Consider the following 15,347-nt stretch of genomic DNA (forward strand, 5'->3'; position numbering starts at 1 on the left):
GTTGGCCTGCCTCTCTCACTGGGTCCTAGTTCTTGGTTGCTTCTGCCTCATCAATGGGTTGCCCTTCCCTTGCTTGGGCATTTAGTTTATCCCAAGAAGTCTTGCTTGGCCACATTGAAGGCGCCTGATTCTCGGACCTGCGAAATGTTTTCGTCAGGTTTAGTTTTAACATGTTCACTTTATTGTTTTGGGGGTTTTGGAGGTGGAGGGTGTTGTTTCAGGTATTTCTGCTTGTTCGTTACCACAGTTAGATTTCGGCTAGGACAGGGGTGGGCAAACTTTTTGATTCGTGGGCCACATTGAGTTCTAACATTTGACAAAGGGGCCGGAACAGGAGCAGATAGATGGCATGCTTTGAAAACATCACCTCATTGGGGGAAAAATACACATCTTGGGATTTGGAGAAAACATGTGCTTTAATTTCCAAATGAAGAAAAGTATTACAATAAAATCTCTGACTTCGAAATGAGTCTTTAAGCACTGAAAATCAAATAAATGACCATTTTATTTTAGAGCACTGAAAGTTCTGTTATCCTTCAGCATATCACCATCACTCTCCTGATGCAGATGTACTTGTCCTGTTCCTTTTATTCAGTTTGTTTCCCCGGTGCCAAAAGTCAACAACGACAAGTGCAAGGACGAAACGGTTGCAGCAAGTCAGTCTGTGAAGCGTTATCTGCGCGCACTGTTTATTTTAACAACTTGCCTATCACGTAGACACACATTTTAATGGGAGCAGTGTTGTTGTTCTCCTTTTTTAGCCAGCGCATCAAAGTCTGGAGTTTTGTTGTGGAGGTTCTCAGGATGGGTCTGAGGTGTAGGTCTGTTAACTTGGATCTGTGGCTGGCTTTGTTGATGTTCATGACGCTGAAGGTCTGTTCACACACGAAGGTAGAGCCGAACAAAGCCAACATCATCTGTGCTTTTCGCCTTAGATTTGGAAACGCGGCATCATTGAGTGAAGCATAGAAGTCATTTAGTTTCAGAGAGCTGAACTTCTCTTTTAAGGCAGGGTCGGACTGAAGGTCGATCAGTTCGAGCTGAAGCTCCTCTGGAGCTGTTTCGGGGTCTTGTGACAGAGGAAAGGCCACCAATTGAAGTGACTTTTCAATTTTATCGAAATCCAAAAACCGACGGCAGAATTCTCCGTGCAGTGCATCCAGTGACTCACTGTATTTCTTTACTTTTGCTCCGGCCTCTTTCAGCGTGGCTAGTGTAGGAAAATGAGTGAATGACTTGTTCAAAATCTGCCTGGAGAATAAAGCCAGCTTGGATTTGAAGGCTTTCACGTTTGTGTGCATGTCATGCACAAACTGCTCCTTCCCCTGCAGTTTCACGTTGAGCTCATTCAAGTGTGAAAATACGTCCGTAGCAAACGCAAAGTCACACATCCAGCTCTTGTTGCTCAGCTCAGGAAATTCATCTTCCCCTGCCGCTCCAAAAACACGCCAATCTCCTCTTTGAGCTCCCACACTCGTTGAAACACTTTGCCCAAACTCAACCAGCGGACACGTTAGTGATAAAGCAGGTCCTGGTGATCCGCATCAGTTTCCTCCAGGAACGCAATGAATTGAAGGTTCTGAAGTTGACGAGTTTCACCACAGGATTCACAACATGTATCAGCTGTAACACCGATTTACATAGAGATTCCTGGTGGAGGATGCAGTGGAGGAAAATGACATTCTGGTCAGGGTTTTCATTTTTCACTTTATTCTGGATTCTCCTCAGCAGGCCAACGTTTTTTCCCGTTAAATTCGGAGATCCATCTGTGGTGACGTTAACAAGCTTACTCCAGGGAAGCTTCATGTTTTCGATGGCAGCAGACACCCGTTCAAACAAGTCCTCTCCCCGTGTTTGTCCTTTCAGAGACTCCATTGTCAAAAACTCCTCCGTTATTTCAAAAGTTTCGTTGATTCCTCGGATAAAAATGAGGAGCTCAGCAGTGTCTTTGACATCGTTGCTTTCATCCAGTGCTAAAGAATAAAAACTTCGCCTTTTTGTTTAATCTGCTGGTGATGTCTTCATCTATTAGTTCTACACGGCGAGTCACTGTCCGCCGTGATAAACTGATTTTCTCAAATTTGTCTCCGGGCACAAAATACCTGCTGTCTCTACCATACATTCTTTTAAAAATGGTAAATGGCCTGCATTTGTATAGCGCTTCAGAAACATCAGAATTGCAGGGAAAATAAAACATTAACGCGGTTAATTTATTAAATTTTTTCAAGTTTGGCGGGCCGAATCAAAACGTTTAACTGTGGCCGTAGTTTGCCCATGCCTGCACAACAGTATTGACATTATTGCACGCAGCCAGATCAATTCCTTTCTCTTATTTCACAGCTATAGCTTGATTCTTTATCTTCACTTTTCATATTACCACAGTAATATATTACATGCATGTTTTGAAAATCTCCTCGGTTGTACATGAAATTATTTTTAACCATGTAAAACAAATAAATGAATTTCTTTTTCCTTTCAACTCTCTTATCCATGAAATTGTGATTTATATTTATAACCAACAAGATAATAGATTTTTGAATTATCCTTCAAGTTTTGTTTTTTTTTAGATCATTTCGAACCAAAATCCAAGTTTGCTAAAAACAAATTCTAACTATCTAAATTCTATGTTTCTTTTCAAAATAAAAGAGTGGAAATACATTTATACAGATATAAAGAAAGCGAGAAAGAATAACAACAAAAGCAGTTTTCTCTACTGGGTTACAACTGTGATGGGATGCTACCTATGCAAGTCTGGCCCTGAAATTTCCTCCCTACTAAATATATAACACTCAACCGTTAGTCGTATTGTAACAAAATTGGAAATGAGGCAACTTACCCATGAAGTTGCAGGCCACGTATAATCGCATAGCTCAGGCCCTTTAGTGCCAGTGGGGAAAAAAAACTCTTCATGCTTCAGCATTCCAAGACATTATGATTAATTTCATGTTTCCATCTTTGTGGGAAGAGTTTGGGGATGGCTCCTTCCTGCTCCAACAAGACTGTGCAGCGCTGTACAAAATGTGGAAGAACTTGACTGGCCTGCACAGAGTCCTGACCTCAGGAGACAGCACCTTCTCGTACAACACCAGACTTCACAAATGCGCTTCTGGAAGAATTGTCAAAAATTTTCATAAACCCTGTGGAAAGCCTTCCCAGAAGAGTTGAAGCTGTTATAGCTGCATATTGTGGGCCGGTATCATATCAAATACTATGGATTTAGAATGTGATGGTATCATATCAAATACACTCAACAAAAATATAAACGCAACACCTTTGTTACTGCTCCCATTCCCCATAGGATGGACGTAGAGACCTAAAATTCATTCCAGATACACAATATAACCATCCCTCCCAAACAGTGGTCACAAATCAGTCCAAATGTGTGGTAGTGGGCACATCTGCTATATTGAGATAATCCATCCCACCTCACAGGTGTGCCACATCAGGATGCTGATCTGACATCATGAGTAGTGCACAGGTATACCTCAGACTGCCCACAACAAAAGGCCACCCTGGAATGTGCAGTTTTTTGCGCTATTGGGGGTCTGGGGACCCAGAACCGGTCAGTATCTGGTGTGACCACCATTTGCCTCATGCAGTGCAACACATCGTCGCATGGAGTCTATCAGATTGTCAATTGTGGCCTGTGGAATGTTGGTCCACTCCACTTCAATGGCTGTGCGAGGTTGTTGGATATTCGTGGGAACTGGTACACGCTGTCGTATACGCCGGTCAAGCACATCCCGAACATGCTCAATGGGTGACATGTCCGGTGAGTATGCTGGCCATGCAAGAACTGGGACATTCTCAGCTGCCATCTGCCCTGAACAATGTGAACCATGATTCATCCGTGAAGCGCACACCTCTCCAACGTGCCAGACGCCATCGAATGTGAGCATTTGCCCACACAAGTCTGTTACGGCGACGAGCTGGAGTCAGGTCAAGATCCCGATGAGGACGACGGGCATGCAGTTGAGCGTCCCTGAGACGGTTTCTGACAGTTTGTGCAGAAATTGTTTGGTTGTGCAAACCAATTGTTCCAGCAGCTGTCTGGGTGGCTGGTCTCAGACGATCTTGGAGGTGAACCTGCTGGATGTGGAGGTCCTGGGCTGGTGTGGTTACACGAGGTCTGCGGTTGTGAGGCCGGTTGGATGTGCTGCCATATTCTCTGAAACGCCTGTGGAGACGGCTTATGGTTGAGAAATGAACATTCAATGCACGGGCGACAGATCTGGTTGACATTCCTGCTGTCAGCATGCCAATTGCACGCTCCCTCATTGCTTGTGGCATCTGTGGCATTTTGCTGTGAGACAAAACTGCACATTCCAGGGTGGCCTTTTGTTGTGGGCAGTCTGAGGTACACCTGTGCACTACTCATGATGTCAGATCAGCATCCTGATGTGGCACACCTGTGAGGTGGGATGGATTATCTCAATATAGCAGATGTGCCCACTACCACACATTTGGACTGATTTGTGACCACTGTTTGGGAGGGATGGTTATATTGTGTATCTGGAATGAATTTTAGGTCTCTACGTCCATCCCATGGGGAATGGGAGCAGTAACAAAGGTGTTGGGTTTATATTTTTGTTGAGTGTACTAAGAATGTGATGGGACAGACGAGCGAATACTCTTGGTAATATAGTGTATTTTATGTTATTCGTAGTGAATTATTCACTTAATTTAAATGTAACTGTGTTACTTTTCCTTCTCTACTATGACCACAAATTCACAAAATATAATAACTGTGACATACCACTGCCACACTTCCTGTCTCCTGCACCCCACTCGAATGCTGTGACTGCTTCTCATCCCTTTGACAGCTGCCAGACTGTGGCAGGCTTCACTCCAGTTTACTCTTTCTAACTCTCCTTTGCCCACACATTTCAGATATTTTAATGTCTATGAAAGACGTTTCATTCCCCCCAGAATGACCAAACTCTAGTTAGATGTGCTACTTCAGTTAATACCACGGCTTTTCATGATTAGCCTTTATTTCCTGGCTAAAGATGAAAGCAGTCAGAGTGACTTCAGTGACTTTTTAATGAAAACCACATCAGTGACTCAGATGTGTTAACTGCAGATTTAGATTACTTCAGGAACTCTCGGGTGTACAGGTGCAGTCATTCCAAACTCAATAATAACCACGTTCTGCTTTATTGCACTTTATGTCAGGAGACGTATTGGTTACTTATTAACTTCATGATCTTCTATTTCCTCTAAACATCTCTACATGCTTTGAAACTGTAAACTTTTAGTATCATACCATTCCACAGATTTAACCTATAACTGTACTTAACCCGTTTAGCACTCACGTCTCAACATCCCCAGAGCCACTCAGTAAAAGCTCAACCACTCAACAAGACGTGGGCTTTTTAAATACAAGGTATATTTAAAAAAAAAAAAAGAAGAGGAAAATAAACTTTTGAAATCTCTGATTGTTTGGGTTCAGGAGAAAATGTTTGTTATGATGACAAAATCTGGTATTTCCATTTGTGAGTGTATTTTATTAGGATTCAACACATGAGCATCATCCGTCAATACCTATTAAGCAATTTTCTAATCCAACAAACATTATTTATAAAATAATAGCTCCCCCACTATAAGACAAACCCCCAATCTTGGACACTAAGTACAAGTGACGTTTAAGAGAATTTTTAACTGCAGCTGACTTGGTTTTTATCGACAGTGAGATTGAAAATCTCCAGTAAAAGTGTTTTGCTGACGGAAACTGTAATTTTGAGAATAAATGACAGCCTTTTGGCAGCATCTTAGCGAGCACAGTTGTTATTGAACCTGTTATAAGGATTCTCAGCTGCTGTTCCAACACAAATTTCGTACTGCAATACCAAATTTGCTCCAACAGAAATGAAGCAGAACAACTATCAGTCACGCCTTTCAGTCACAGTTGTACACGGCAGCCTCTTCATTGAACGTGCCACACTCTGCAGCTTTCAAGCTGAAACTTGAATCAACAAATATGTAGTCTATGAAAACTGTGGAGGTTGTAATCAGTCTTTACCAGCATAAACTTTCTTCTAAAATAAAGGATGTAGTGGACGTAAACACGGTTTTTCAAACTTAAAACCAAACTTTTCTGGTGTTACTTCATTACCTTTTCTCTGGTCTGTTTGAGAGTTGCCATATTTCTGAAAATCTATAACACAGCACGCATTGAGCGGAGCTTACTGATGTGCTTTAGGAGTTCCTGGACAGCAGCGGAGCTCTGTAGCTCAGACCAATACCCTAAATTGGTAGTAGATTGTATTTTGCTCTTCGTGGAATTGGTTTGCCACAGTGAAAATACAGAACGCCGAACAAAAAGGCAAACGCAGAGGAAATGTTGAGCCGTCATTAAATGAAATGGTGTTGAGCGAGCGTCTATAAAAGGCTCGTCTCTTATAGCAGGTGTGGTTCTGTCTGCAGCTACTGTTTCAGAATTTGCTGATTCTGACGGCATCGCTGGATACACTGAGTGGTGTAGTTATATACACACATGAGTGGGGGGCAAACAGCAGTCAGCCCATTCACACGCAGGCCTTTCTCAGAAATGTTTATGCTAGCAGCAGTGAAAGCAGCCCATCTACTGGTCGTGTGCGTGCAGAGGTGAGTGACAGGGTTCAGATTAGCCTCACCCCACGAGGATCACGGCAGGGTGACACTTTTCACACAAGGTAGAAAGCAGCACAAAAATCCCAAAAGCTGGTTCTAAGAGAAGACTTAATCCTTTTATGTGAGCCCTCTTTTCATGTTGCGGGGGACAGATGTGTGCGCGAACACTCACTGTAAGCAAATGTTTATTTACAGGTTGCAAATCTGCAGCATCAAAGCTTAAAGATCTGAAAGTCCAAGAGAATAAATGTGAGTGTTACTTTATTTATATTACAGCACAGCTTCAACAGCTTCAAGCTGGAGTTACAAAGTGCTTCATAAACTAAAGGAACAACAGCAATATAATGTAAGACAGACAATAAAATTGGACACGTGCATAAAACCAATACCAACAAGTCTGACAGCAAAAGCAGCAGAGGGCTGACATACAAGGAGGAGACACTGTTTAATCAACTGTGTTTGTGATTCCACTCAGAGAGAGAGGCTGCACCAGAGGATGAAACAACAGCAAACACCTCCAGACTGACACACCGAGCCAAAACCCTGCGCTATGTGCTCCAAACAGATACTGGGCCCGTTCTTCGTACCTCGCTAAGTGAGTTAGCTGGATGAGATTGTTGACGATTTCGCGTGATCCTGGATCGTTCGGTTCTTCGAAGCCCATCCGGGACTTGCTGTCATAGCAACAGAGCCGTAAGCGTAAACCTGCTCGGGAGCAGGTTTACTTTATGTAAACAGGATTAGATCGCGGCCACGCAGGTATGTCCGCTTCATTTATACGAAAGCAACAGCGATATTTTACCACTGTTTCACCATAAATAAATAACATCAATGTAACTAAAGATAATGCAGCACTTGATCCTTTTATTGATTTCACACAGATACATACAGGTCATTTCCTAAAAAAGGGAAATGTACTATTAACATTCTATTACATGTATGTGATTATTACAGATGTAATTCATATTTCAGAGTAGTAATTGTAAATTACTTCGTGTAATCAAGATGAGAGACCACGGCTATAAAAGCGAAGGTGGATTTGGGAAGCCTGTTGCAGCCATGTCCTGTCCGTTTACGCGAGCAACCCATTGCGGAAGGTGCAAGATTGATAAGGAGAGTCCTCAGAATCCAGCGTATATTGCGGGACAGACAGGATCCTTTAGCTCAGCGCGACAGTGTGCTCATTGAGAGATATCGATATTCCCGTGAGGGTATTATTTACTTAACCAACTTGTTGACGAGGGGGTGCAGGACCACCACCTGTCTTTTTTTGCGCTGCCCCTTTTCTTGGTTGCTGTTATAAACAAACAAACAGATTATTTCAGGGTCTCTTTGCAAGAGACTAAAAGCAATATAAGTGATCAATATTACCATTCTGTAGAATATTCTTATATTTCACTTTTACCTGTTCCCATGTTCTAGTGGGTCCTGTTGTGGCTCTAATGTGAAAGAGGATATAATGTAATATAATATAATATAATATAATGTAATATAATATTGGATAATATAGTGTGATATGATAAATCTACCCTACCGCCTACTGGTGTTGGCCAGAGGGGCCGATGGCGCGATATGGCAGCCTGGCTTCTGTCAGTCTGCCCCAGGGCAGCTGTGGCTACAACCGTAGCTGCCTCCACCAGTGTGTGAATGTGAGAGTGACTGAATAGTGGCATTGTAAAGCGCTTTGGGTGCCTTGAAGAGCGCTATATAGATCCACTCCATTATTATTGTTATTATTAAATTACTTACGAGTTTAATTTGTCAGCAACTTTCTGCCAGCCCTCGCTCCTTGCTTTTGCAGCCTTTGCAGTGTTCCCTTGCGTTTTAATTAGACTCTGAAACTCCTGAAATCCCTCACTCAAGAGTTCTTGCTCTGCTGCCGAAGAATACCGAGCGCGCTCCTTCGACATTTTCGCCGACCAATCAAAGGGTTGCCGATCAATGTTTCTACTATCGATGCGTAGCCCCTGTTGGGCCACCCAGTGATCTCACATTACTTCATCCAGCTATACTAATCGTCAACAACAGGTGTGTTCGGAGAACCGGAATAGCGAGCTCAGAGTTAGCGCGATGATTTGGTCTTGGATGTGTCATTTGATCTTGGATGTAGTAAGCGACGTACGAAGAACGGCCCCACTGTGTCTTTGTGACGAGGTCGACGACGTGATGGGGAAAGGCACTCAAATAAAATAAGCACTTATAAAGTCTGGAGTTTTAAATCATTACTTCAGATGATTTATCACTAAACAAGAAATGACCGACAGTGGGCAAAATGAAGATAAAACCAGGGCAACGCACGAAAAATAAAAGAAACAGCAGCACAATCTGGGGTCACAGTGCCATGTTGTGATTATGAAGTACGTCATCAGCTGCTCTCACAAAGACAACAAGCCTTTGACTGAAGGAACAAGATACAGGTGGAAGTTTCATGTCAATGCTGTGGCAGGCAGGATGAGGAGCCAAGTGCTGGACTCAAAAACAAAGGAATGAACTAAGAGAGGCAGCTTTATTTTGCTGTTCAAAAACTCAAATGCTAAATGCCAGAAAACTAAACTAGAAACAAGCAACTAAAATTAGGAACCTGAGAAAGTAGAACTAGGTATTACAAGGCACACGGCAGAAACAAGACGGAGGACTTAAATACACAGAGGATGGGAAACGGGAGGGAACACGGCTGGAAGTAATCAGACAAAGTGAGACGGGGAGGAAGCAAAACTGAATACGCTGAACACAGGATACCGAACTATCAAAATAAAACAGGAAATACACAGGCGGACTCAAGACACGTGAGCTTAACACAGTGACCGGGGTCAACGTGAATAACCACGGAGACGGAACTTGGCGTGCACGAGAGACGAGACAGGCTCCACATGGAGGCACAAAGAGGGAAACAGACTAAAAGAAACAAGAAAGTCAAACTAGAAATAAAAATGACTAAACTAAGAAAAACAAGGAAACTAAAACCATGAATAAGATGAAATCACGGTGTAATTTAAACCTGAACATGAGCCATGACAGAAAGTATCTGGATCTGTGCTCAATGATCCAGGTAAGGAAAGCTCAGAAAAGGCACAAGTAATACATCAGGGAACTCAAACAACCACACGGAAGAGACATGGAAAGCTGACCAGGACTCTGTAGGCCACTCCTTCAGTGATGATGTGCATCCTGGCTGGTTTGAGCAGGAAGTCAAGGAGGAAATTTACGTGAAAAGGGAGCATCTACTGCTGAATCGAGGAGGAGGTCTAAGGGTGCATCTGTCACCATCTTACAATGCTGTGATTGCAGCCGTTCCCCAACTCTCTGTGAATGTTACTCATGGCCATTGATCAACGGACATGACAGTTTGCATATCAATGATCATGAAACTAACATCTTGGCTTTTTTTAGGCAGTGAAACTAGTTTCATCATTATGGAGCTGTGCTCTTTATGAGGAAACCTGCAGTCCGCTGAGACTGTTTCCTCCACTGAAAACACTGCATCAGTGAACAGAAGCAACTTTCCTGGGCAGGTGAAACTAACTACAAACAGGTGAGGCAGTCACAAAGGACAAAGTAAAACAGTCGTGAAAAAAAAAAAAATGAAACAAACACTAACACAGAAATCACAGAAGACGTGATATCAGAGAGAGTGGAAGCGGCCCTGACAGAAAGATGAGAGCGGGAGGAACAGACAGCAGGACTATCGTGGTCCCGGCACTCCCTCGTCCTCTTCCCCTCCTCCCCTGTTTCTCTTATTCTCCACTTTCTTTTCTCTCAGAAGATGAAGGTTGAGTCAAAATAACAAGAGGACCTGAGTCCCAACTTCTCTTTAAATGTAACTTGTTTTCTGTGTACTGCTGTGCCAATAAATATGCTCCACGATAAAACTAAAAATCACCTCGACTGACCTCGTAAAGATCAACAGTGTAATCTATCATTTCATTTGCTGTTGAGCCTCCAGAGTTTGAGCCTGCTGCAGGGAGCTTCCACCTTTTGACAGAATATAGACTGTTCACATGCTTCAACTCTACAACGAGGGTGGACAGTGCAGGATAGTCACACTACTGGGAAATACAGTATAACAAGTAGAAACACGTCCTCCAAGGTGGTACTTATTAGTGCTGTGTTTTTCTACAGTCCTCCAGGTCACACGATGCGAGCGAGCATCTAAACTGACACAAACTCTCTGGCACAGAAAGTACTACACTCTGTTTGTCTTTTTTACTACTGTGGGAGAAGCGGTGCTCTGGAAACCACGTTGCTAACCAGGTTTCATTTACAGAAATCTGACCAGAATGGTTCTTTGCAAGTATTTGAAAATGCAATGCTTGTCTGAGGAAATGTATATGAAACAGCATCTGTGCATTTAATGCAGCATCTAAGAAACTCACAGCTGGCTCCTCTGTACAGCAGAACGTTTCACAGAAACACCCTCCTGTGGGCATGCGAGCCAAAGATAGTAACAGAAAAATATATGTGCTATAAACAAAAGGAATCCTTAGCCTAATGTGACCATATTCTATCTTTTATAGTGTTCTCAGTCAGTGATTAAAAAATACTGATATAATATGCATGTTTTAGACTAGAACAAACACATCTAAAGAGAAATGAAGTTCAGGGAAATCCCACTTGTTAACCTGGATTCTTAGATCCAGAGAGGAGAGTCCGTCCTTAGTGGAATCTTAGATTCAGGAGGAGATCTTAGTCACGGGACATTGGACCAGCTCTTTAAACTTTCAAGGATTTGTCTGCTCAACATGTTCTGGGCACATGAAGGCATCGGGGTACGTTGGATTATACAGTACTGGTCCAATTGCATTGCATTAGGTCAGAGTATTCCCTTTATCACTGATTTGGTCCAAACATTTACTGATCACATTCAGTGACATTCACAACACAGAGTTTGTAGCAGGCTCCAAGGATGGGTTGGTTTTATTGGGCACTGGTCTCCAACATATGATGACATGGTTTGCAGCAACATTAGTGGGACGAGAATTACCACCCCTGTCTGAGGCCGTAGTGCTCAATTATAAAAGGGTAGATTTCCCACCCAGAAGTGAGGATGAGTTGCTGTCTTAAGGATAAGATCTCTAATGTTTTGATTTTACTCCATTATGGACACGGACACCTGGAAACTAGTCCACGTGAACTGAGATGGATGTGTCGTTGGTGCCCAGAAAGTCCAAAATGCCACAGAGGGATGAAGACACCCAAGTGGACCCTCACACTCACCATCTGATCACAAAACTTACATCAGTCAGACCCAAGTGGGCTGTGGAAAGAGACTTCATGTTACCACTGGTAATGACTCTAAGCCAAACAATATAACATCAGAATGTTTTTTGTTTTTATTTCTCCCAGATCCTGACATTCAAAAACTGTTTTATCTATAAAAAGTGTCTTCTGCTCCTCTATCAAACAAAAGGGTTGGGATGAGGTTATCACTGTGTATCAGGTGAAAAAGACTCTAAAATACCTCTAAATGAGACTAACAAACAGACTGATGCAATTAAAGAGTAAGCCGAATGCAACGGCACAGCTTCACTGTATTGTCCACAATCTGTTGGCTGTGACTGAAAGAATTAAATCACAAATTTAAGCAGTGGAAATTTCTGGGCTCATCCTTGGAGACAATGTGAGGATGTCAGACATCGGCGAGGAGCTCGCAGCAGGGCAGAGCTCCTCGGCATCAAAGGGAGTAGGCAGAGGTGGTGCCTCCTGGAGGCCTCCTAGGTGCGGCGTTTCAGGCAGCCAGAACAGAGAGGACACCTGGAGGCGGACCCTGTGGAAGAGCTGGAGGCGGTGGCTGGGGAGAGGGAAGTTTGGCCATGTCTGCTTAGGCAGCTGCTCCTGCCCACTGGACCTGGATAAGTGGTAGAAAATGGATGATGGATGGCGTTTTTGTAGAATGTAACCGACACTCCCCTAATGCTAGTACATGCCTGGGTTTCTGCATGGGTTATTCGGGGTTCGTTATTCCATTTTTGTCTTGGGCCAAGTAGCACTGCCAACGACTATTTAATTGATCAAATGAATAAAATCAGTGGTTTGCCCTTGGCAGGTTCAATAAGTAATTAAAATTAAGCTAATGTAGGACTTTATTAGTAGCCTGTCAAGTAGTAATGTGAATTCTTTCTGAGCGGCATACCGTTGGCATTTTAGACCTGTTGAGTGCAGAGAATCACAATTATAAAAGATCGGATACATTTTGAAGAGACCACACTTTAACAAAGGCAGTGCATTTAATTTAATGGTCACAAGATGGTCTATAGCAGTCTGGTGTTGAGAAGAAGAGGACAGAGAGTCTTTGAAAATGCCATGAAAGCATAAATTTGTGCCTCTGTGTGGCGTTCTAGCTCCGTTGTGTCCAGATGCTAATTGTCACAATTACAACAATCAAAGCTGACGTGTTGTAACAGCTTTTTCCTGCACACATGAAAACAGTCAGTTTGTTTTTCACCTCAGAAGCAACCGTGTGGATGCTGAGCACAGAAAAAAGGACATATGGTCCTTGTAGATTTAGTGTCAGTTTTCCGAATGCACGCTTGTTTCTGGAACAGGGAGCAGAGAAAGCAGAGGCCTACTGGAATCCTTGCTATCATCATTCCCCCCCCCCCCCCCTGCTCTTGCCATCTTGATTGAGTCCACATAGTGCATAGAAACAAATGACTCTGACTCACTGGCTGCATACAGAGCCACTGCAGGAAAATGTTTTCAGAATCTGCTCATTTATCTCAGCCCACGGCACCACTGCCTCCTGGACATGAATTGAGAGGTTGTTTTAAAGTGAAAATCACCACTCAAGTTAACAAAGATTTCAAAAACAGGAAGGCACGGAAGAGATTTGAGTACTGCTCCCAGACAGCATGTTATAGCTCCACGGTCACACAGCATTAATATGAACATATAGACCAAAGAGCCACACTGTGTGAGCGATTTGTCTATATTGGGGCGCTGAGGCAATTGCCAGATAAGTGACAGTGATCAATAAGTATGTTATCAAGTCAAGGATCCACCGTATGAATGGCATTGTTATCTGCCAGGAAAGAACAATATTCTCACTGGGTTATTCTGGGAACAATGACTTGCTCTTTATTGGAAGCTCATGAAAATCTAAGCTGTCAAACTGTCAAAAGCGAGCCAGCTTTCACTAATGTATTTCAAAACTGGCTAACTGCAGTGTACTGCTGCAAGAGAGAGACGGAGGGGAAAAAAGAGCAACTGAGAAAATTAAACCACTGCCAGGATATCGACTGGCACTTAGCAGGAGAAGAAAGCGAGCAAATGAAAAATTTTTATTGCTGCATTGTAAATTAGAGGGAAGCAAACAAATGCATTTTCAATATGAGAGAGGTAAATACAATGGGCAGACCATGATACCCTGAAGGACCTGATGGCAAACCAAAGCAATCACAATTATGGCTGTTTGTAATCAGCATAATGCATCTGGATGCCCCCACGCATCCAGCAGGGGGTGAGCGACACCTACAGGCTTCCGTTTTGATTGATAAGGCCGGACTCACAGTAACTGTGGCAACAGTTGCATTTCATGCATGATGACCAGGTCGATCTTTGTCCTTTAATAGTGTGCTAATGAGCGGACCCAGAGTCGGAGATGACAGACATGGATGAGGAAGAAGAAGAAGAATCATTAAGAATCGCTGGTGGACAGAAAATGACCATTCCTGCCGACTGAAATCATATTAATTCCACAAAGTGCTCACCCTTAGTGCATGTTGGTAGCCGAGGCCATCCGTCACACAGCTCCATTAACATTTTCCTGCTTAAAAATTTCCGCCACAGCTGTAGCAGCCCAAACCGCTGGAACACAGAGTTGGCCGGGCACCAGCCTGTGTGTGAGAAGCACAGAAGTAATATCACAGAAGCGATACCCGAGCTTTTAAAGAAGGGAGGAGCAGAGCAAATTAATTAGAGAAAGAAAGAAGAAACTACTTTGAATGCTACCATGACACACACACACACACACACACACACACACACACTATAGATTTTAATCCAAATTAAAGGCAAAAAGCAGCGTAATGTAGTGGCAGAAATCCTTGTCTATTCCCTTTGTAATTATCCTGTTCTATCCTGCATTAGTGTTGTAAATAATTATATACGGTGACTCCAATTTGGTTCAGTTTGTTATACAAAACACAAATATTCCGCAGCCATTAAACACACATTAAACTAGAGCCAGGTAATTACAGAGGTCTTCTCTGTGATCTTGAAGGAAAACAATGGCTTGTGTATCTGAATCTGCTGAAATATTTATTTGATTATGATATTTTCAGTCTGTCCAGCCTTCAGCATCTCAACAACGACATAACTTAGCATAAAAAGTATGAACATTTGTTCAATGGTCGATTATTTCTTTGTTGTAACAGAAAAAAAGAACAAGTTTCAGAATACATGTATCAACCAACAGCAGCTACGTAGTTGTAAGTGAATATGCTGTTGGAATTTCAATGATATTGAGGTTGTGGCTGACTGCAGCATTAGAAGCATTAGCCTTCTGGGGACAGACACTGCCACCCTCCCTCCACATCAAGTGACATCCAGCTGGGACATGATGCCTCTCAAACGGCAGCCTCGGATGCCGGTGGATACGGGAAGCATGAGGGACGATTCGCCACCAGGCTACATTGTCAAGTAGCTTAAATCATAAGCCACACGTGTTAAAGCCGCGGTGCTTCTTCAAGCTGTCATATTTTACTGGCGTGATTATTCAGACATGTATTGCATGTGTA

The 15,347-nt window shown here is 42.9% G+C and overlaps 1 pseudogene; it reads right to left on the bottom strand.

The window, feature by feature from the left end:
- Nucleotides 1–689: 689 nt before the first annotated feature.
- Nucleotides 690–1,875, bottom strand: LOC147328600 (general transcription factor II-I repeat domain-containing protein 2A-like; annotated as a pseudogene).
- Nucleotides 1,876–15,347: the final 13,472 nt, after the last annotated feature.

The sequence above is a fragment of the Aulonocara sp. 'chitande type north' Nkhata Bay genome, linkage group LG6 (assembly GCF_057382095.1).
Source record: "Aulonocara sp. 'chitande type north' Nkhata Bay isolate Kocher_YH1m ecotype deep benthic linkage group LG6, A_spYH_male_GT1.1, whole genome shotgun sequence".
In the NCBI taxonomy this organism is placed as follows: Eukaryota; Metazoa; Chordata; class Actinopteri; order Cichliformes; family Cichlidae; genus Aulonocara; species Aulonocara sp. 'chitande type north' Nkhata Bay.